At 39.1% G+C, this 22,424-nt stretch overlaps 1 long non-coding RNA gene across 5 annotated transcripts; it reads left to right on the top strand.

Annotated features, from left to right (window-relative positions):
• The first annotated feature begins 14,426 nt into the window (after positions 1–14,426).
• On the top strand, positions 14,427–18,064 carry LOC130737638 (uncharacterized). Of its 5 annotated transcripts, none has more exons than XR_009018831.1 (8): positions 14,427–14,542; positions 14,955–15,068; positions 16,003–16,044; positions 16,348–16,466; positions 16,618–16,945; positions 17,033–17,363; positions 17,658–17,725; positions 17,837–18,064. It is a non-coding gene; the product is annotated as an uncharacterized LOC130737638 (long non-coding RNA). The 5 variants fall into 5 exon arrangements; XR_009018830.1 differs by having other exon boundaries at positions 14,446–14,728; XR_009018832.1 differs by having other exon boundaries at positions 14,445–15,068; positions 17,039–17,363.
• Positions 18,065–22,424: the final 4,360 nt, after the last annotated feature.

The raw sequence follows: 22,424 nt of genomic DNA, 5'->3' as shown, positions 1-22,424 counted from the left end.
TCCAAGGCATATGATGTAGCCGTTGCTAGGGTTTTGTCCGTTGGAGTGACAATCTTGTAATATCAGATTGCTAGGCTGAACGAGGTTGGTGGCGGACAGATTGAGGCTGTACGATTTGTACTATGACAGTGACATGTCCTTTCACCAGCTGACTTATGATCTGGAGTGCTTCAGATGAATGTTGGTGAAGCTTCTGATCGGAGTCAGACGGAAGCTTGGATCCTCTGACCATGCAACTTCTGCTTCTGAACAAGTTCCTCAGAACTTCTGAGCGTCAGAGCTAGAATAGCTTGAGTCTTCAGATTCCAACTTCTTGCAGGTCTTCAGAACATGAGTCTTCTACTTCTGGACCGTTCCGCTGGAACATCTGGTCTTCAGAACTTCTGACTCCGGTTCTTCAGTACCTCTTGAGAGTTTCTATCTTCAGAACTTCTGAAGGATTTGCCACTGTTCTAAGCGAACATGGTAAGCTTTTCAACTCTCTTTTGGCTACACTTGGGTCTTCGTCTTTTGATTGAATTGGCTTTGGTCAGAATCAGAACCTGTTTGTCACAACTAAAAGAGGCAAACGTTAGAGTACCATAATTGTTCATCCTCAAAAACCTTAAGTGTAATCATCAAAATATAGAGATGCAACCACTGATCAAACCTTGATCTTACAATCTCCCCCTTTTTGATGATGACAAACCAAGTATTTTGATGAACAATTCTTAATCAATAAACTGAATACACAAGAGAGAAGAGATTAGAGTTTAGACTTATCCTTGTGTAACGATTTGTATTGCTCCTTCTGAATCTGGGATAACACGTGATTCTGAGCTGGGGTCTCCCCCTGACTCCCCCTGAATCTATGACTTGATGAAATGATGAAGAGTCTAGATTCGGAGTCTAGTTATGTGATCAGAAGATACTCTTAGAGGGATGTGTACTCATCAGAAATTGATGGTTCAGAACTGGCGTAGATCACATGAGAACATAGAGTATTGTCCAGGTATTAATGGAATAAGTCAATTTTGAACAAAATGTATTCCTTATTTAAGGACGCTTGACAATATCTATGTGCTATAAGTATTTGATACTTATTCTCCTCTACTGGTTTTATATAATATAAGAAAAACTTTATCAAAAAAAACCATTTTATGTACTCCCCCTTTTTGTCATAAGCAAAAAGAGTGAAAAACGCAAACAATAACAACAAATAGTAATGCAGAAAAAACGCTTGTTATTATTAATTAACGAAGAAGGAGTACAAAGGATAAAAGAAGACTAGGAGAACAAGGCCTAGATACATAAGAAGGCACGAGACTCCTTCATAGAAAGAAGCTGAAGATGCAGAGGACGAATGTTCTGATCTATGGAGGCTAACTGGGTAGCCAGCTCTTCTTTCAGAGCTTCACTTTCACGAATAGCAGGAGTGGAGGCAGCATCCTGATCGGCTTCTTCTGGATCTTCTTCATGTTCAAGAAGCATACCAATGCCCTCGAACTGAGCTTCAAGGTCCTTCCGGCGAGAGGCCAGGCGAAGGAGGTCGTTCAGAACTTCGTGAAGATTCTGAAGACAGAGTCTGATGGGATGTCTGCCAACAGTCTAAAAGATTCTCAATCATCCCAAGAGGTTGAGAGATTTGAGAATTAGAGAGATTAACACTCTAGGGAAAGACTTGGTCAAATACCAGAGTCTTGAGTTCAGAGATTAATTCAACATAAGTCATTTTTGGATTGAGAAGAGAGTGAATTGACTGAGTTGAAGTGAATTGCATTGTGATGGAGAAGAAGGAAGGCAGCAGATTATAAGGAAGAAAAGTAACAGAAAAACATGCATAAAACTGATCAAATCATAAATGCATGTGAGTTACTAAAGGAAGTGGACGGTGCATTGAATAAGTGAATCAGAATTAAACATGGTCAAACATAAAATAAATTCACAGACAATTGAAACAAATGCATGAAGGATAGATGAGAGGGGTTCAAGACTTTGATGAAGAAGGAAGATTCTCGATCAGGTACTTCATCATAGACTCCATTCTGCTTGAGGATTCCTGAATCTGCCGACTTTGTTCACTCAGAATAAGTCCTTGTTGCTCAACCATCTGAAACAACCTCTGCTGATCATCTTGTATCCTATCAATTCTGGCAGCCAGGATAGTAACTTCTGGATGTGGAGCTGGTTGTGAAGCCTGAGTAGGAACATCTGTAGTCGCCTGAACTTCTGCCGCAACTTGAGTAGGCCCTTCCATCTGAACTTCATCAACCTCTGCAGCCTTATGAATAATGATCTCTTCAGCACTGTCCTCTACAACCTCTACTGAAATCATATCAGCATCTTCTGAGGTACGTTCAAAGACAACATGAGTTCTTGCAGCCATTGCTCTTCTCATAGGTTCACACACTTTGTGTAACACCCTCTGCCTCTGCTCATAAGCTCTCTCTGAGGCATCATGAACTCTCAGACGCTTCTCCTTGCTAACTTGCTTCTCAATCTCAGAAGCCTTACTTTCTGACCATCTTCCAAAAGCAGACCACATGCCATCAACCAGAGATGCATCAAATTGATTATCAGTTACCTGATACAACCATTTCATTCTTCTGATTGCTTCATCAGAGAACTCCTGAATGAGCTGACTAAGAATCTGTGGCCGGAAGGAGAGTGCCAGATCCATGATTGACTGAGGAGAGTTGGTAGCATTTGAACTTGATGTATTAGAGCTTTCAGGTCTCATTTGCATTGAAGGCATTGATTCATCCATATGAACTGGTCCATATCCTGAATGATCAGATTCATCCATCCTTTCAATCTCAGGAATTGTCTCTTGCCTTTGCCTGGATGTAGCTGTCTTCTCAGGTGAGGTAAAACTCAGATCTCTTGAGTTTACATTGGAGTAATGAGACAAGGACACATAGGGTGATTCAACAACAACATCTGGGAGCACATCTTCAAAGTAGGAGGCTACCTGCTGGATAGGTTGCACATTGAAAGGAGGTTCTAGAATCTGAACATCCTCATCTTCATCAGCAGGGATCTCACCAGATTCGGTAATCAGAAGGGTTCTTGAGGTGGATGTAGGTTTGGGTGTGAATTGTTGAACCAAGTCCCTCAAGGTGGCCTCACTCTGAGCGATACCCTTGATAAATGAATTGAAGAGGGGTACAGACTCAGTGGTGATGGATATGGAAGTGGTATGAATTGGGATGGATGGAATGGAAGTGGTAGCAGTTTGGATGTTTGAGTGGGGAGCTTGTGTTTGAGGTTCTATTTGAGGTGGAGCTGTTTGGGTTGAGGTTGGCAGGGATGTAGATATAGGCACAGGTTGTTCAGGAATAACTACTAAAGCAGAATCTAAATTAATGCTTTTAGTAAATTCCTTACTTGATTCTCTGAGTATGGTAGATCTGGTGGGTCTAGCAGTCCTTGCAGGATCTGAAGCTATCTTTGATCTCCTTTCTCTTTGTACTTTTGAGACATTTTCAGATGCTTTCTTGGGTTCTGACTCCTTCTTCTGAAGTGGACCCTTCAGAGGTAGTTTCAACCTCTTGCCTATGGGCTCTATATCAAAATCGATGGATTCCTCAGCTTCTGCTGATTCCCTTATGACTTGGAGCACATTCTCAATGATCTCATAGTCATCCTGCTCAACTTCTTCTTCAACTTGTGTTGCTTGAATTCTTTGCCTTTTTACCAGAGGAACATCATCATCTTCGGTTTCCTCATCAGAAGATTCTTCAATGATTGCTTTCCTCTTGACATCCTTTCTAGGTGGAACTTCTTCTTCTTGGCTTCCAGAGGAAGAATCCATAGAGCTCTCAGAGCTATCAGATTGAGATTCCTGAGATGACTCTTCTAGAGAGGGTTCTGGAATAGGTTCCCTGATGACTACAGACTTTGATGCTGCTTTTATCTTCTTGGTCTACTCTATCAGAATCCCTTTGCCTTTGGGATCCGAAGGCTTGCTGGTTGTTCTCTTGGACCTCCTTGTTGGTACCTCAGGAGGACTACAGGAAGATTCTTGATGAATACCTCAAGAGTGATTGGATCTCCTTTGCTTCTGAGCATTCTCACATATTCCAGAATGCTGGCAGGATTATCCTTCTTGGACCAGAGAGGGTAGTCATCAATAGGGTGGTTCTTCTGACGAACCTCATCAGATGATTCTTCAACAGGTTCAACTTGAACTTTGTCAATTATTTGCATTCTCTTCAACTTAGTCCCATTGAGAGCATCTCCAATTGACATAGCCAGATCTTCATGAAGTCCAAGGTCTGACAAGGTCTTGACAAGTTTATTCTGGATGAAGATATCTGAAAGCAGCCTTCCATACGGAATGTAGGAGATAGACCTCTTGGTCTCAATTCCAGTAGTTCTTGATTTTTCAACACATTCCTTCAGATAATTGAAAAGTAGAAATGGAAGACATACGGGCTCACCCTCAGAAATATTGTACATGATTACCTTTTGAGTTGCATTAAGGTAATCGGTTCCTCCCGTTCTAGGGTGTATGCAGTGGATGAAAATTTTCGGCCAGATCTTCATTGTCGGCTTCAAATCCTTTATGTCATACTTTGTCTTCTCCAAGGATCAGTTGTCATAGATGACTTTATTTACTAATTTCCTCATGCCAGGAACATTAGCATCTACATTTTTGATCCTTTTGCCCTGTTGGAACTCCATTCCCAGCAATTTTGCAATGGATTCTTCAGAAATAACAATATTTCTATCCAGTACACGAGAAACGAGAAAGTAGTCGTTGCAGACTACATTCTTCCAGAACTCTACAACTAACTTGTGATAAATAGGGCCACAGAGCCTATTGAAATAGCCAGACCAACCTTGCAAGTTAACTTGACCCCTGATATCAAATCCATGATCAGCCAGGTTGTCGAAGTCCACTCTTGCTTCGTTGCACACAACCAGTTCTTCAGCCTTCTTGACGCAGGTGACCACATTGGCCGTGTTCAGAATTTGCTGAGCTTCTTCAAATCTTTGCTTTTCTTGATCTTCGGCAGTTGGTTTGGAAGAAGTAGTAACACTTGCTCTTGATTTCCTTGATTTGCCCATGATTCTCAGTGATGCGAGGTTTAGGGTTCAGAGAGAGGGGAATATTGGAGGGAGAAGAGTGAATGAAAATCAATGCACACAAGCGTTTTTGAAAACCGTTTGTGTAAGTGTGTGGAGGATCGTGTGTGAAACGTGCGTATAGTGGGTTTAATGGTAACCGTTGAGATTTTAAGAGGCAAAAAGTAAAAGCAAAATCAACGGTTGTAAAATAATTAGTCTGAAACTAGCATAGTGGAGGAGAGTAGGCATCATCATTATAGCAGATACACCACGCGACACAAGGAACTATGTCACAAATGAAGTGACACGTGTATTGTTGCCTACCACAGAAGTTTAACCAGTGGGTTGAGTGCTTCTGATCGAGTACCTTCTGAAAAGGTGACATCTGATGACTTCAGAGACACCACGGTCAGAAAATCTGAAGAGAACATTACTCTGGACAAAAGTCCATGTTCAGATTTTCAAGAATAAATAAAAACCTATCTTCTGCTAAGGGCTTAGTGAAAATATCTGCCCACTGATGGTCAATATCAACATACTCTAATGATAGAGTGCCCTTCTGAACATGATCTCGAATATAATGATACTTTACCTCTATGTGCTTTGCTGTTGAATGTAGAATCGGATTTTTGCTGAGTGAGATAGCTGATGTGTTGTCACAGTAAATAGGAACCTTCTTCAGAGACAAACCATAGTCCTCCAGATGATTCTTCATCCATATGGTTTGTGTACAGCAAGTGGCAGCTGAGACATATTCTGCTTCTGCAGTTGATAGAGCAATTGTGTTTTGTCTCTTGCTTGACCAAGTAACAAGATTTGCTCCAAGAAAATGGCAGCTTCCAGAGGTGCTTTTCCTTTCCACTCTGTCTCCAGCAAAGTCAGCATCACAAAAACCTGAAAGTGTATACTCTGATGTTTTTCTATACATCAAGCCAAGGTTAGTGGTTCCTTTCAGATATTTGAGGATCCTCTTAACAGCAGTTAAGTGAGTCTCTCTAGGATCTGATTGGAATCTAGCACAGAGATGCACACTAAACAATATATCAGGTCTGGAAGCAGTTAAATAAAGAAGAGAGCCTATCATTCCACGATAGAGCTTCTGACAAACCTTAGAGGAAACTTCCTCTTTCTCAAGAATGCATGTTGGATGCATTGGAGTCTTAGAGATGTTGCAGTCACTCATGTTGAACTTCTTCAGAAGTTCCAAGGTGTACTTCTTCTGATGGATATAGGTGACTCCTGGTCGTTGATCTATTTGAATTCCCAGGAAGTATTTGAGTTCTCCCATCATGCTCATTTCGAATTCAGCCTGCATCATCTTAGAAAATTCCTTGCACAGAGAGGGATTAGCAGAACAAAAAATAATGTCATCAACATAAATCTGAACTATAAGAATATCATCCTTATAGGTTATGCAGAAAAGAGTATTGTCACCTTTACCCCTTACAAACTCATTCTGTAGAAGAAAGGAGCTGAGTCTTTCGTACCATGCTCTGGGATCTTGTTTCAGTCCATAGAGTGACTTCTTGAGCTTGTAGACATGCTCTGGATGCTTGTCATCTTCAAATCTAAGAGGTTGCTTGACATACACTTCTTCAGAAATGTTACCATTAAGGAAAGCACTCTTGACATCCATCTGATGAAGAATGATTTTGTGATTCACCGAGAAGGAGATCAGTAGCCTTATTGCTTCAAGCCTTGCCACAGGAGCAAAGGTCTCAGTGTAATCAATCCCCTCTTGTTGAATGTAGCCTTGAGCCACCAGTCTTGCCTTGTTTCTCGTTAATTCTCCTTTTTCATTCAGCTTGTTTCTGAACACCCACTTGGTTTATACGACATGGAAACCTTTGGGTTTTGGCATTAAGGACCAGACATCATTCTTGGTGAACTGATCTAACTCTTCTTGCATTGCCAGAATCCAACCTTTATCTTCAAGAGCTTCATCAACTGATTTGGGCTCAATGAGAGATACAAGTCCCTTCAGACTCAGAAGAGTCTCTTCTGAAGGTTTGAGCATAGACCTGGTTCTGACGGGAGCATCTTTGTTGCCGATGATAAGTTCTTCTGGATGAGAGGCAACTATTCTCTTCTTCTTCTGAAGTTGATCAGAAGTTAGTGGAGTGTCTTCAGATTCTTATGCCTCTGGAGCAACATCCTCTGAACTGACTTTTGGTTGATTAGCTTCTGATGGGTCAATGTTGAGATCTGCAAATCTTTCAAACAGCTTTGACTTTTCTGAGCCAAGCTTGTCATCAAATCTAATTTGGATAGATTTCTCAACAGTTTGAGGAACAATATTATAAATTCTAAAACCTTTAGATCTTTCAGAATAACCATGAAAATAACATTTTAAAGCTTTAGAATCGAATTTACCCAATTGCTCCTTAGTGTTGAGCATGTAGCAAGTACTTCCGAAGGGATGGAAGTAAGAGATATCAGGTTGTCTTCCCTTGCACAGCTCATAAGGAGTCTTCTCCAGAATTGGTCTTATGGAGATTCTGTTATGGATATAGCATGCAGTGTTGATTGCTTCTGCCCAGAAGTGCTTGGCCATACTTGATTCTTGCATCATGGTGCGAGCCATCTCCTGAAGAGTTCTGTTCTTTCTTTCAACAACTCCATTTTGTTGAGGAGTGCGTGGACAGGAGAAGTTTTGAGAGATCCCTTGAGAGTTGAACAATTCTTCAAAGGCTTTGTTCTCAAATTCTCCACCATGATCACTTCTGACAGTAATCACTGAAGTTTGGATCTCCTTCTGAACTTGGGTAATGAAGTTTGTGAACATAGTGTGTGTTTCATCTTTGTGCCTTAGGAACTTTACCCATGTCCATCTGCTGTAGTCATCCACAATGACTAACTCGTACTTTTTTCCTCCGATGGATTCAGTTTTCACTGGTCCAAAGAGATCAATGTGAAGTAGCTCAAGGGGTCTTGTTGTAGATACCACATTCTTTGCTTTGAAAGGCTTCTTGGTAAATTTTCCCTTCTGACAAGCTTCACACAGAGCCTCTGATGAGTACTTCAGACGAGGCAATCCTCTGACGAGATTTAGCTTGCTTAGTTGAGAGATCTTCCTGAGGCTAGCATGCCCTAGACGTCTGTGCCAAACCCATTGCTCATCATTAACAGACATGAGACACTTGACCTTCTGAGATAGCAGTTCAGAAGATTTGATTTTGTAAATATCATTTATTCTCTTCCCAGAAAACAGAATAGATCCATCTGTTTGACTGACAGCTTTGCAGCCGGTTTGATTGAAGATCACATCATAACCTTTGTCAGCTATTTGGCTTATGGAGAGCAAGTTATGCAATAATCCTTCCACCAGAAGTACATCATTAATAACTGGAATTTTTCCATCTCCTATGGAACCTTTTCCAATGATTTTTCCCTTCTGGTTTCCTCCAAAGCCAACGTCTCCTCCTGACTTAAGCGGTATCAGCTTTTGGAATATAGACCTTATGCCCGTCATGTGTCGCGAGCATCCACTGTCCAGGTACCATGACATGTGTCTTAACTGAGCTGCATAAGATGTCTCATCGTCATTCTCAGAGTTTGAGTCATCTTCTGAAGCTTCAGCACCTCTGCTAGTGGTAGCCATCAGAGCTTCCACAACTTCATCTTCTTCTGACTCAGCTTCATCAGAGTCAGCCGCATCGAAGGTTACGAGAGCTTTCTTCTTGAAGACTTTTCTTGGTCTCTTGTCCTTCTTTAGCTTAGGATAGTCACTCTTGTAGTGCCCAGATTCCTTGCACTCGAAGCAAGTGACTTCCTTCCCAGATGACTTCTTCTGACCAGATGAAGATTCAAATCTTCCTGTGCTTTTCTTTATTCTTTTTCCCTTGCTATGTCTGTTCTTCTAGAGTTTGCTTAATCTCTTTGTGAAAAGAGATAGCTCTTCATCACCAGATGCATCTAATAGCTCTTCAGAGGAATCTTCCTCTTCTGCCTGATAAGCTTTCGCTTTGTCAGATTTTGACTTAAGAGCAATAGATTTGTCTTTCTTTTGAGGCTTGCGCTCTTTGAGTTCAATCTCATGGCTTCTGAGATGACTCACAAGCTCTTCTAGCTTCAAAGAGTTCAGATTCCTGGAGAGTTTTAGTGCAGTGACAAAAGCCATCCACTCCTTAGGCAAACTTCTGATGATCTTTTTGACATGTTCACCAGTAGAGTAGCTCTTGTTTAGCACTCTGATTCCAGCAATCAGAGTTTGAAACCTTGAGTACATCTCCTCAATGGTTTCACCAGATTCCATCTTGAACTGTTCGTATTGTAGTATAAGAGCAAGAGCCTTGGTCTCCTTGACTTCTTCATTTCCTTCATGCGTCATGACCAAGGAATCATAGATGGATTTTGCTGTTTCTTTGTCAGAGATCTTCTCATATTAAATATATGATATTGAACTGAACAACATAGACTTCACCTTGTGATGATCCTTGAAACGCTTCTTCTGAGCGTCAGTCATTTCAGAACGGGGGATCTTCACTCCTGAAGCATCTACTGGATCAGTATAGCCTTCCATGACCATATCCCAGAGATCTGGGTCAGTGCCAAGGAAATAACTCTCTATTCTATCTTTCCAGTACTCAAACTTTTCACCATCAAAGACTGGTGCTCTGTGTTGGTTGTTGTTGTTGTTGTTGTTGTCAGCGGAAGTATTGGCTTGGGCCATTGTTGTTTTTCACACTAGGTTCTGGATCACTGATCACTGTTAAGTGTTTAAATCAGAAACGGAGCTCTGATACCAATTGAAGGTGCGAAAAACACTAGAAAGGGGGGGTTTGAATAGAGTTTTTGAATAAGAGATATACTTTTGAACTTTTTCCAAACTCAAAGATAAGAACTAGGTGCCGAGGGATATGAAGTAAAGCACGCAAGTATTTTATCCTGGTTCACTTGAGATAAAAGCTCAAGTTAATCCAGTCCACCCGTGAAGGTGATTTCTTCCTTCTTATGATGAAGATAATTCACTAAAATCAATGAGTGTTACAACTGCACTTTGCAACCTGCAAAGTGACTAACAATACACTGATTTTCTCACTAGTATACTCTCAAGAAGCTGATCTAACGATCCTCTCAAGACTAGCTAAACACTGAATCAAACCTATTTAGTCTTCTCAAGATCCGACCAACCTTGGTCTCTCAAGGAACTTACAAAGTGTTTGTAAAGGCTTTTGGGTTTACAAGAATTGCTCCTGAAAAGCTAATGGTAAACTCAGATGTTTAAGAACAGTGAAGAAATAATGCTAAGAGATTGGTTAGAATGAATTCGATAATATCAGCAAAGTTTCTTAACTTCTTTCTTCTATCTTCAGCCCTTATATACTCCAAGGCATATGATGTAGCCGTTGCTAGGGTTTTGTCCGTTGGAGTGACAATCTTATAATATCAGATTGCTAGGCTGAACGAGGTAGGTGGCGCACAGACTGAGGCTGTACGATTTGTACTATGACAGCGACCTGTCCTTTCACCAGTTGACTTATGATCTGGAGTGCTTCAGATGAACGTTGATGAAGCTTCTGATCGGAGTCAGACGGAAGCTTGGATCCTCTGACCTTGCAACTTCTGCTTCTGAACAAGTTCCTCAGAACTTCTGAGCGTCAGAGCTAGAATAGCTTGGGTCTTCAGATTCCAACTTCTTGCAGGTCTTCAGAACTTGAGTCTTCTACTTCTGGACCGTTCCGCTGGAACATCTGGTCTTCAGAACTTCTGAATCCGGTTCTTCAGTACCTCTTGAGAGTTTCTATCTTCAGAACTTCTGAAGGATTTGCCATTGTTCTAAGCGAACATGGTAAGCTTTTCAACTCTCTTTTGGCTATTCTTGGGTCTTCGTCTTCTGATTGATTTGGCTTTGGTCAGAATCAGAACCTGTTTGTCACAACTAAAAGAGGCAAACGTTAGAGTACCATAATTGTTCATCCTCAAAAACCTTAAGTGTAATCATCAAAATATAGAGATGCAACGACTGATCAAACCTTGATCTTACAACTTGGTCTTCAGAGCCATTTTGCTTCTGGACTTCAGAGTCTTCACTTTTCAGCTTCTGGATCTTCAGAGTCTTCTACACCATCAGAACATCTGAACCTTCAGAGTGTCTGGGTTGTCAGAACGTCTGGATCTTCAGAACTTCAAGTGAGCTGAGTCCTAATCAGAGCTTGATTGACTTCAGATATTCTGAAGCTTTTCTACTGTTCAGATTGAACATAGAGATTGCGAAAGCGTTGCTAGGGTCACTCTATAAACACAATGCTTCTGATTTGTGTGAGATTGTGTTAAGGTCAAAGCCTGTTAAGAGCACACTCAGAAAACACGTTAGAGTACCATAATTGTTCATACTAAAATGTTAACTTGTAATCATCAAAACATAGAGTTGTACTACACGATCAAAACTTGATCTAACAGTGGCGGCGGCGAGGAACTAGGGTTTGGAGAGAAGAAGAAGAGGAGAAGGGTGGTGGGGGCGAGAGAAGACTGAAGAGGAGCTAGGGTTGAGAGAAGAAGAAGTGAAGACTGAAGAGTGAAAGAGAGAGGAGCTAGGGTTAAATTTTTGGGTTTGGGTCTTTGGGCCTTTCCTTCACTTGGGCCGTTTGTAATTTTTTTTTTATATTAGGTTCGGTCGGACTGGGCGACAAAACCGTAACCGACCGAACCAACCCATATGGAGTCGGATTTTTCCATCCCTCAACCCGCCACCCGACCCGCCCGAACCAAGAGGGCCTGTTTTTGGTCGCGGGCCGGTCGGTTTCGGTCGGTCCAAACGTTTCTGGACAGCCCTAGTTTTTAGATGTGTGGAGCTATTCACAGACTCTATGGTTGCTTTGGGGCTTCTTAACTCGGATCATCCAGTATTTCACCAGTATGCTTGCATTATTAGTAACATCAAGTGCCTCCTTCACCGAAATTAGGTTGTTCATTGCCATCATCTTCTCCGTGAAGGAAATGGTGTTGCTGATTACTTGGTCAAGCTTGGAACTTCTACTACGAGTACTAATTTTTTTTGGGATACACCTTTGGCGGGTGTTTTGTCCTTGTTGGAGGCGGATCGATGCTCTTGGAGTCGCCTTCCTGAGGTGTTAGTTTCCTTTGCTGTTTCTTTTTTTCATTTTCTTTACTCTTTGTATAAAAAAAAAGCAACTATCATGTAACTATGACAAGCTTCTAAACTGAAACTATAATCAACAAATATCATGTAGCTATGATAAGCACACTATGAGTAATGCATACATTTGGTTTGTGCACCACTACAAACTATCTACTTTAACCCTCAATGCTAGATGTAGTTAAATATGAAGGTGACTTCAATTTCTAATAATAAGCACGATGGACACAATGATTGAAGAAATTAAAGCATTACAAATTCAAGAGTTGGGTAACACACCAAGATATGGAGAGGGAAATGAGTGGAGTGAGTGTGTGGAAGTCGACCCAAACCAATTCAACGCTTAACAGAACACTAACCCACAGAAAAATTAGTGAGAGTGAGAAAGAAAATAGTTATTGTTAAATTCATGTTACCTGAATTTCTGTTCACAAGCAATGGCTACAAATCAGTACCCAAATTGATGAAGAACAGTTCCAACTTGTACAAACTGCTGCCATGGAAATCTGCGACCGTACCTTTAGTGCCTTGGTTCCCAACTTACAGAATCATTTGAAGATCAAGTAACCCTTTTGTGCATCTGGTGTTCAAAGTTGGTTACACTAAGCTAATTAACAAGGAAAATAGATATGATCACTTGAAATATAAAAAATAGTTGTATGACATGACAGTTTATGCAGTTATTTAAAAGGTAGATCTGTTGAAAAGAAGATGAATGACTTACCAATGCATGTCTCGTCAGGACTCAGAAGACTTTGGATCCAAAATTGCATTATAACTTGTAACCTTTATATATGGTATCTATCCACAAATGAGCTTATATATATGACCAGAAGCTTCCATTACTCCATAAAAGTATTCGTTGATACAAGCTGCAAGATTTTACCTCTACTATTGTGAGTGATAAATTACACAGTAACATTCAGAGGTTTGATCATTTTCTTTAAAAGCAAATGGAATTTCATGTTTGGGTAAAGGAAATAAAAAGTGATGAATTTGTGACACTATATATGTGATGATTTTGCATACCTTCTATATGATTTGGCAAGGCCTTCATGCCTTGACAGCTGTGGAATGATGGAGGTCTTCCCCTGACCAATTGGGAAATATCAAAAAACTCATCAGAACGACACAGCACAGCCTACAGCAATCCCGTAGAAGTGTTCATGTGCAAGATTAAATACATTGTCAACCCGGTAACTTGGAATAGCTAACGAGTAGAAGGTCAAGAGAAATATAAAGACACCATAATCTTTATATATGGAAAGAACCTCATATAAGTGGCTGCAGCTCCTGCCAGTGGTAGCCCTACATGGCTCCTTACGAAAGGAAAAGATACAAGAATGACACTCTCTACTAAGAAGAGAAAATAGAAAAAAGCCTATTACTATTGAATAGTTTTGACAGGGTTCAATGACTAACAAATAAATAACAAGCTTGCCCCAAATATCAGTATTAGAGGTAAAGCAAAACTTCCTATGAGATCAACAACTACAAGCCATAAGAGACAAAGACCAAGTATGATTAAGAAAACAAATGGACAACGATAGATAACCCCCCCCCCCCCCACTTCATGTACTAATTAACCAGAATGTCAAAATACGATGTTGCTAGAAACACTATATTCAATCCCCAAAAGCACACCAACAATTCTGACTTCCTTGCTTTGAATCTTAAGAAAAGCATAGAAACTAATGAATCACAAAAAAGGCCAGAACTAGAGGTGTTTCCCAATAAGTGAAGTCATGCTGAAGGTATTATTATCAAAGTAGATTCAGAGTCAGAAGATCTTCAAAATATTATACATGATGCTTTTAGCTTCTTGACAAACAATATAGAGGAGTTGAAAAGATCACGCGCCTGGTGCATACAGAATCCTCTGTCATATGAGAAGAGAGGAAGAGCTTCCAAATTGTAAATTGGGAGATACTCATGGAGATAGGAGATTCTATCATGGATGACATTGTAAGGAAATAACTGATTTATTTTAATCAGGCCATGTTCATAATAAGCTTCACGTGTGAGGCTTATTTTAACACCAATGAATTGATTTGTTTTAACAGTGATTTCATCACCATTCAAAAATATCACGAATCATGTGTTTGTGACTCTATGATAACCGAGTATACACTACAACATTTTGGTCCTAAGGCAACACCTCGCCCTGCTACGGACGGAAATGCGTTGCCGTAGATGACATTTGTACACAGTTTTCATATATGTTCTGTTTGTGCGTAAAAAAATTTCCAGTTCACATTGAGAACGTTTTTCTCACATTTGTTTTATGAAAACACTCCAAATGCCGTTGCTAAAGCTCATTACTAAATAAATAACTAAATAAAAATGAAAAACTTCGATCATCTCGTGTTGAAGGCGAACCAAAAGAAATGGGTAGGTTCAACAAAAAGCGATAATATTCTCAATTTCTCATCTCGTGTTCATGGCTGCGTCGTTCCCATCGCCGAAGCCCATCCCCGCCGCGCATCGGTCATCGATCTTCACCGCCGTTTCTGAGCCACCGCGACACCACCAACCCTCGCCGGTGTTGAAGGCGAACCCAAACTCCGACTGGCAACGGTGAGAGCGACTGGAGACGGTGGCCACAAAATCGACGCTGGCCATGACCTAATCGATGCACTCACGCATCAAATCTCGAAGCTCCATTCTTCTTCTCGAAGCTCCATAATCGCTGCCTCTGCGATGATGAAATCGGAAGGATTCGGTTTCAAAGAACTTTGGTTTCCGGAAGAAGAGTGATTGATTCGTTCTGTGTCGACTTAATTTTGATTTTGTTCATTTTCAGGTTGTTCTGTATGGAGATCTCTCTCGCGCCCTTGTGATCCTCCTTCCTTTACTCTTCATCTATGGCGGTGTCTGCTTCTACCTCCCTGGCTTAGTGCCGCAAGATTTCCAAAAGGTACATTTTCATTTCCATTTCGGTTTTCTAGGTTTTCTATTCTTTGAAGTTGATTCTACCAGCTGTTTGATGAAATGCCAAGCATTTATGCAGCATTTAGTTGGTTGTTCTTTCCTTCACATTTATCTTAGTTGAAAAAATACCATAAAACTACATGCTAACCAAAACTGGACTTGGATTATATTAGATTAGACTGGAATTCATTTTCAGGTGTCAATGAATCCACCTATTGTATGATAATCTTTTGATCTATGATTGGTTTTGGTGCTGTGACTTACAATATGTAGTCATTACTGTGACCCCAATGCCGAAGTGAATAGAGCAACATATTACATTGATGTATTACAATATATGCTAGATAGTTAGGAATGTAAAAACATGTGAGCTTTAAAGATGATGCCACACCTTAGTGACTTCATGTCATTTGCTTGACAACTTGGATTCAAAGAAGATGATAAATTACTTCATTTTTTGTATTCAATTAGCAAGTACAATTCTCCAAACTCAAGAAGATGATGCTTTAGGGGTTGGTTCTGTTATTGGTGCTGTAGACTTGGTTGTTGGTACAATCAGATAAGATATATATGTAACTGATGCTCATTCTCTTATTAGATGCTAAATATGCTAGGACTCTTATAAGTGAAATTCCAAATAAAAGTTCGTATAAGAAAGAGATAGATCTTAGGTTTGAATTTATCATTGCTTGACTATAGATTATTGAAGAAATGAACATAGTCTTTATGTTATTTGAAGTTTTGAACTAGCATATTTGTGCTGGATAGAAACTTCAATGTTTATGCAGCTAGCCCCACATGGGTGATTTGTGCAATCTTAAATAGCCCCGTAGATTTACATAGACTTTCGGTTTATGTTTTGATTGTGCTTTTTCTCACTCTCTATGTGTTAGTTTATATGCTCGTGTTTACCTTCTTAGGTTATGTGAGGGTGGAGAACTGCCAAATCAGATATTGGCCTAGTAAGTATTGGTTGATTTTGGACGTGATTGTTATTTTCCTTGGTCTAAATCTGGTCTCCTTGGTACCCTTGATTCATGTCATTACAAAAAAATGAAAAAAAATTCAATTTCTCAGTCGCATGCTTTGCTTCAATCTCAATTTCAGATTTAAGTTTGTCCAAATTTTATTCATGAGCAAAATGACTTTCTGTTTTTTCATGATTTTAATTTCAGCTTGGTTCAAGAATTATTCAACTGTGCTGCATGCTTCATTCTTTGTTTATAGCCCTGAGTAATTGTTTCAACTATACCATATGTTTGTAGGTGTGGGCCTATAAATTGCTAATTGAGAATGACAATAGTGAGAAAGGGAGCAGAAACAGAAGCAGATAAAATAGTAGATGGCTTGTAATGGGAGCAGAAGCAGACAGATATAAATTGGGGTGCCAATTCCAAAAATCAGTGGCTTTTTATTTTAATGCTCTCACTTATTCCTTTTTCCTTTTCCTTGTGAAATTACTTGAAACTTGTACTGCAAAATTGGGCTACTTAAAGAAATAAATATATAACATGTTTTAAACTTGGGGTTTGCAGGATGTGGGAACCATCTGAATCTAATGGGATGCTTTCAAAAACGCTAGCATGAACAAGAACTGCGAGTAGTCTCAGGGAATCTGTTTCCTTGGCTACATTTTCTTTCTATTAAGTTTTTTCCTCCTTCGATCAATAGTTAATAATTTTGCATAATATGTGTTAAATTCTTACCCTCCTTGCCCTGCTTATTTTATTATTTACTTTCATCTTTTCCTGTTATACATTGGTGGTTACTAATGATGCATGCTATTTTCTCTTTCAGGTAAACAGAATCATGGAACTCCCAGAAGATAGTAAGGCAGTAGCCAAGCACACAGATAGTCCCAATGTAAGGATGGGTTTTCTATACTTCATTTTCCCTGTCAAACTAGACTATGCAGAATTTGAGATTTTGAATATTTTATTTTCCCAAAAGCATCAGGCATTTGAATGAAGATGTGCTTCTTTCAGAGGCTGTGCAGGATTTGGTGTCCAAGGTTCGTTTTCATCCCTTTGATATTGAATTACATTATCTATTTTATTTCTTTCTATCTTTACTTTTTTTTCTTATTAATTATATGCTTAAATACTATTTGTTGGTGCATGCCAGTAGTTGTTTCACTGTGTTTATAGCTAGTCATTTCTTTAGTTTGCTACGCCTTTGGAGAGACATTATGGAGGAAGAAACAGAACTAGAAATCAAGAAATGAACCACTACTGGTATTTGCAAATCCCTAAAACTTGCATCTTCTCTACCTAACACTCAGGTTAGTTTCTCTACTTCTCTGATCTCGCATATGGCATAGAGCACATAGAGTCCATTAGGACAGACCAGTCAGTTAACTTTTAGTTGTTTACGTTTTGATCATATGCATTCTTGAAATTCTTTTCATCACCGTTAATATATGTTAAATAACTATTATACTATTTCATGCATCCTTCGCTCTACTATGCTTTGCTGTGGTGATTAGAGTAATGTGTAGTATTTTGAGTAATTTTATATTTCATCACATGTTCTCAACCAATCATAACCTTGCTTAGTAATTCCACTAATGCTGCAGGACACTGCCAATAGTTCTTCTTAACTCTAAAAGGGCTGGTGTCAAGTTTTCCTTCTTCAAGATTTGAGGTTTTGTTAACTGGTTATGAGTTTGCAACACAGTGTACATTTTATGTAATTTTTTTTATTCTTCTTACACATGTTTTATGTACTCACAGTGACTGATATTTTTTTTTGTAGCAAAATGATGATGGCATGATGGTGGAAGAAGATGATGCTACACTTTGATGGTGGAATTTGTTGGTTTGAATGCTGTTTTAATTTGGCCAAAAATATTGTCGATCATTAGAACAATTTGCATCTTGTAGTTTGGATCTTTAGTTTATTAATTTGGATTCTAATGTATTAATGTTGATGGATTATTACGTGGATTCAAAGATGATAATGATTGACAGTATCTTTTTTGTATTCTATGAGCAAGTATAATTGTTATTAACATTTAATGATTTTGGTATTTTCAAAAAAGAAACTGATTAAATACATTAGAAAAATATTTCTTATGAATCTCCTCATATCAATAAAAGACCAATTTGCTTATAAATAAAAACAGAAGACCATTTTTTATTAATTATTAACCAAAAAAAAATTATCTTATAAAATAGAACATTTCCAACCTCAATGTAAAAAACTGTTCTCATAGGTACCAAAGAGAACGTTTCTGGTATAGCAAATGCTAATGCTACACTTTAAGATTTGTTCTCAAACACATAAGAGAACGCTTTTCTTTAGTCATGTACCAAAACGCCCGGGAAAGCGTTTCCGTAGGAAAATTAGAAAAGCGTTTCCGTATCACATCAAAGGCTACGTTTTGACCCCATGTGTTGCACTATGTGATGAAAAACGTTCTCTTAGGTTTTAGCAACGCCTCAGACGACCACACTTGCAGAAGCGTTTCGGAAGCCAAAGGCAACGCTTTTTTAGGATTAGGCTACGTTTTTTGGGCGTTGCTGTAGACCAAAAATGTTGTAGTGATAAGCGCTTATACAAGTGTTTGAGAGAACTTATGTGGATAGCTTATTGCCTATCTATAGGCTATTTTGAGTTTATTTTCATAAGTTGTTCAGAATAGCTTTTGGAAAAGAGCTTATGCTTATCTACAACCTATTTTCAACTTATTTCAATAAATTTCTGAAAACATAGTTCATGAATAAGTACACTTATAGCTATTAGTACTTAATTAAGCTGTTTTCCTAAACGCGAGTGTTTTCACAATTTTATACAATGTCAAGAAGCATAGAGCATAGGCAAGTTTGAATTCAGCCAAGCATTAACCAAATTTTGATTAACTTCTTTAACCAAATACACAAAAGAAAAGGTACGCGCAGTACTTACAACGCGGAAGAAAAACCTTCTATGTTAAAGCACAAACACCTCCTCGCTGTTTTCTGGAAAAAAGAAAAATCGAAATCAAATAAGAACAGTAGAGAAAGGGGGAGAAGAAGGGTTATGAGTAACTTTGGAGAACGGCGACAGTTTCCTGGGTAACAACGACAAGGGTTTGGAGATAAGAACAGTAGCATGAGGATTTGGGAGGTAAGAATGGTGAGGGTTTGGGGTATTAGGGATTGAGCGCGAATGAGAGTGGAGGGAATGGAAATTTCGCACGAGATTGGAAATGAGCGTTTAGTTTTTGATAATAGTAATGTTTGAAAAAAAATATATATTAGACGTTTTCTGGGGTATCAAACCGCTAGTAAATGATACAACCCCGCTATTTTACATCAGTTTATAAATCGCCGCAAACAATCTACCTTAACAGCGGTTTCATGTAACTGCTGGTAGTCAACCGCGCTAGATCCCGTTTTTTGTAGTAGTGCTTCTTTGAGATTCATGATGAGAAGAAGATGAAGTGAGCTATGTTTATTAAAGAAACCCAATTGAAGAAGAAAATGATGATAAATGGAAATCAGGTGGGTGATGAGGGTTTAATAAAGATGAACACTCAAGAACATTGATATACATACACTCATGAATCCTCTAGATTAACAATTTTTTGTAATTCATTTTAATTTATACACGTGGAAAATAAATATTGATTAAAAAGACACATATGAATTTGAGCCAATTTATGTGAGAATGTTAAAGAAAGTGTTGAAAAGGGAGTGTTATTAGCACTTCGCTATCATATTTTCTGAACACTTAAGAAACTCATATGAGCTCTGCCCTTAGGCGAGAACTAAATCTAGCTTTTCCCTATACAGAGCAACGGAAAACAAACTTTTTTTATGAGGGACAAAAATTACAACTCGCTTATGTTACAAGGACCAAAATCTTTTATAACCTGAATTTGTGTATCTTTACTTTGAATTTGTTTTTAATCCATAAGTATCTTTCACCGAGATAATCTTTTTCGAGTCGGATAGGACAAATATAGGGAACAAAGTTCTCTCGCACAACTCCATTCAAAAAGACTCGAACTTGAGATGTAAGACCCGGAATTAAATAAACTATTTATTTATTTAATTTCCTTAACTCACGACAACTCGTATTATTTATTAATTATTTGTGATTGAATATTACTTGCGCCACGACGGCAAGAAATACCTTAAGGAATATTTCCCTTATAGTTATTTAATGTCGTGTTTATATTTTAGTATTTTTATATTATTTTCCTGACTCGAATCTAATCGCGATTCGTGAAAATTAATCAAGTTATAATTAATTTCAATACTTCAATCTTATAGAGTTTTATTTAAATACAAGAATAAAATTATAATTATTTTTGTGTGTATTATTCCATTTTAGTCTTAGGAATTTCTACTCTTTAACTATCTCTTTATTTAATAAAGAGATGACCTACTCTAATAGGTCACTTTTCCTGATTACCTATGATAATCTATTATAAAGGAATATCCTTTATTCCTTACTCACCTCAACCATTATTCAAATTTCAAATTTCCCCCATCATCCATTCTCTACATGGACCCCACTCTTCCATAATCAGCATTAAGTTTTCTCTCTCCCTTCCACAAAAACCGTCCATTATCTCCTCTCTTTACTCATCTAATTTATTTTTCTCTTTCCCCAATCTCTCTCTCATGTGGGTCTCACTCCCACAATCAGATATTATTTTCTTTCACTCACTCCGTCTCACCCGTTCTCTCAGGCTCTCTCCCTATCATTCACGTTTCTTTTTCTTTCTTCTCCAATAACACTTTCTTCTTCTTCTGATTATTTTCCCTAAGGTTGCAACACCACCAACACCTTGTTCTTATCCTAATGACAACCACCACCGCCTGGTCACTTTCCTTCCAGAGGCTACACCATCACCATCGTTCCTGTCATGATCTTTCTCTTCTTCTCCTTCCATGTGCAAACCACCATGGCATCACCCAAGCTAGCCACCACCGCCAGCAGCCACGGTGACGCCGCCACCTCCTTCAGTCCCGCGAGCACAACTACCGCTCCACCATCATCACCAACATGATGAGAAACAACAGAGAAATAGAGGAGAAACCAATTCCTAATTTCAGCCACCTTCAAATTCCGATCTCCAGCGAACCTCTCACTGCCCGCAACAAAACCCCCCAAGAAATTTGTCGTTCCGCCGTAAACCGCCGCCCACCACCGTCTTCTCCGGCGAGACCTTCGCCGGATAATCTGCAGAACCTGGTTGGATAGCTCTCGTCCTCCTCTTCCCGAATCCAATGTCCAATCATCATTAAGAGTTTGATAGCCTCCAGAAGGGGGAGAGGGGGGGGGAGCACAGCCAGACCAGAGGAAGAGAAGCTCAGTCCCATGACCATGAGACTTGAGGTACGAACAACAGAAGCGCTTGGCAACGAAGCCAAAGAATAAAAGGAAGCGAGCTAACACGAGAAAGCAAAGATGTGACTGGATTGAAGTTGTGTGAGACCCAAGTTTTTAAGCTTAGAATAAATTAGTGAAATTTCCGACTCACGAATAAGTTCGATGTAACGTGAAGTAAGAAAACTGGATAAACGTTTATTAAATGGAATAAATGTATGGAGAAGATATTTCACGAGAAGGTTAAGGACAAGATTCGAATCGACGAAACTTATGACGCAAGTATTATTCGTTTACGCATAGGATAAGAACCTTAGGAAAAGATTTATTTAACCCTTGGAACACTATAGGAATAAATTCCAAAAATCTTCAAGAGGAATATATGAATTTCTCTTATTCCTTTCCATGACAAGCGTTTCGATACGAAACCCTGGAATGTACAAAGGTCAAATTCCAATACTCGGAAGTTTGCCGAAACTAAGTCACTGATAGTTCAAGAAACCTAAAATCAACAGACGATGAAGACTTTTTCTATTCGGAGCTTCAAACGAAGATTCCACACGCGTTCACCTATTTCTCTCGATGTTCTGAATCTTTCTTCAGAACGAAGTTTTCTCATTCGACATCAACTGCAAAAAGCAGTTTTTCGGGTAAAATCGATTTACACCGACTTTGGATCGTTTGCCTTAATTCCAAGAAACCTGTTTTGAGTTCTGGAATTCTGTCGCCAGAACCTATCTTAGAATTCACAGAGGAATGCGCAGGAAAAATCGGAATCGCGAAATTTTCATTTTTCCGCATTTTCCAAAACCTATAAATAGCAAGAAAATGAAATTTTTTCAAAAAACCTTCCCCATTTCTTACCCAAACCCGCGAGCACCATAGGAGGAGGAGGAAGAAAAAGTTTTTCGCCGTTTCTTGCCTGATCGTTGCACCGTTCGTTGCTACGCGTAGACCTCGAGGTATGGATGTTATTCCTTACTTCTGATCGTCAATTTTGTCGCTTTTCTCTATGTCTTTC

This window comes from Lotus japonicus, chromosome 2 (genome assembly GCF_012489685.1).
Source record: "Lotus japonicus ecotype B-129 chromosome 2, LjGifu_v1.2".
In the NCBI taxonomy this organism is placed as follows: domain Eukaryota; kingdom Viridiplantae; phylum Streptophyta; class Magnoliopsida; order Fabales; family Fabaceae; genus Lotus; species Lotus japonicus.
Note: the sequence above shows the minus strand (reverse complement) of the source record. Positions and strands in the feature narration are given on the sequence as shown.